Here is a 1,928-nt window from a genome sequence, read left to right as displayed (position 1 = left end):
ACCAGGGGATGATCCCAGGCCTAGGATTCTAGACCGTGCACGAGGTCTCAGATGATAATGATGGGAGCCGGATCCGACCAGAGAGGATGGTGAGTCAGGACAGTCCAATATCAGGTTGTGAGAAGGAGGAGTGGTAGAGAAAGTGGGAGGGGGTGGGGCAATGGTGCAAAGGATGGAGGGAAGGGAGACAAACTCAGAGTGGGATGCTTGCAAAGGAGAGTTTACAAATGATTGCAAATCATTAGAGAAAGATTGAGAAACAAAGGGAATGGAATCATTACCCGAATGAGTAGGTGCAGCCTCCGTCGGCTTTGGAGCAGCCTCAATAGTCATTGAGCGAGTACGCGGCGGTCCAGGTGTAGCCGATGCCTTCCGTCGTGCATTCTTTTTAGCGCTATCCCCAGCCTTCTTGGATGGAGTCTCCTGTTGTGCCTGCTCGCCATCCGTTGGTATATTAACTCCCGCATTTTGTTCCACAGTGGTCTGCTGTCGAGGTCCTTTGGTGTCCTCAGATGTCCCCCCCACAATCAGTGGGCAATCCTTGTAAAGATGGCCAATTTTATGGCACCTACGACATCGGAATGGAACGCCTTCATAATCAAGTGGCTGTTTGCGCGAGACGTGATTGTGGTGCAGAGTGATTTTTTCCTCTAACCCTGGCCTGGTGTCCAAGTGGACTAGAATTCGAGCCATTGACCTGGTGCCCGATTTCTCATAAGATCTGTCGTGCTCCGGGTAAGTACCTAGAGTGTCCCCAATTCTTTTAAATGCGTACTGGTTCCAAAATTGCCATGGCAGACCAGGAAGGCGAACCCAAATGGGTCCAGCTCCCAATTGTTCTCGTTCCGGGTCGAAGAGAGGATCCCACCGCTTGAGCATGACTGGTGCGAGCTCAATGTGCCAGTATTGGGAGAGGACCCACTATGTGTATTCGGGCCGGTGGAAATGTAGAGCGAACCAGCCCCTCGTGAGGACCATAATATCTGGAAGTTCTTTAAAAAATGATCCCCAAATTTCCTCTACCCAGAGCTTGAGTCGCTCCGCAGTGTATGTTCGGCCATGGACCCTACCAACCAAGACCTTTCGTGCAGCATCCATCACGTCCGGTAGCGGTGCTTCAGGCCCGAAAATTATATTGAAATCCGAATCAATTGCCCGGAGGCATCTGCCTTTCATCACCTTCTCGGAGCGTTTGCCAAAGGGAAACTCCTTTAGAAGTTTACGGCACGGGTCGGTAGAGCTATGCTGAGCGGATCCCGTAGAACGAACCGGTAGCGGCGGGGTAGTGAAGCATCTCGAGCGTATCAGAGTACAAGGGGTCGAGGTGCTAGTTCCGGGGAGAAGGGATACGGAGGGGCGGAGGGGGGGCTGATGGGCCTGCGACATAAATGAAATAGAGGGTGAATGTGAGCTAGTTGGAGGCGGAGGCGGAGGGGGCGGAGGTAATGCAGGGCGGAACTGGTACTGGAGAGGAGCGTCGAGAAAAGGCGAGTTCTGAAAGCATGAACCCAATAACTGTGCCGTCGCAGGGGAGAGGGGCGGGCAGTCGAGAGGCGAAGAGTCCGCAGGAGGGAAGGCTGGAGATTTGTTTTTCCCTGTATTCGCCAGGTGCGGCTGTAGAGACGAAGCACCTGTCTCGAAGCCCAGAGCAACACTCCGCAGGATCATTTGAGGTCTCTTTGTATGAGCCCATATGTCCTGGTGAGGCGTGGGGTCCGCCTCATAGTCAACCAAATCTTCATCGCCCATGTTGTCTGTCGGTGAGTAGGCCAGAACGGGAATCGAAAGGGGGACCGGCCTGCAGAGAGTAAGGAGGGGTCAGAGCGGCAGAGAAACCAGGAGGGGACCGCAGAGTAAAACAAAACTCCGAGAACCTCGAAGCCGTTGTCGCGGTTCAAGCCGATAGTGCGCCCGTGACCCGATAGCCC

Source organism: Pinus tabuliformis, chromosome X, assembly GCF_031772625.1.
Source record: "Pinus tabuliformis cultivar Carrire ecotype Pingquan chromosome X, CPIR1, whole genome shotgun sequence".
NCBI classification, from domain to species: Eukaryota; Viridiplantae; Streptophyta; class Pinopsida; order Pinales; family Pinaceae; genus Pinus; species Pinus tabuliformis.
This window is presented reverse-complemented; position numbering follows the sequence as displayed.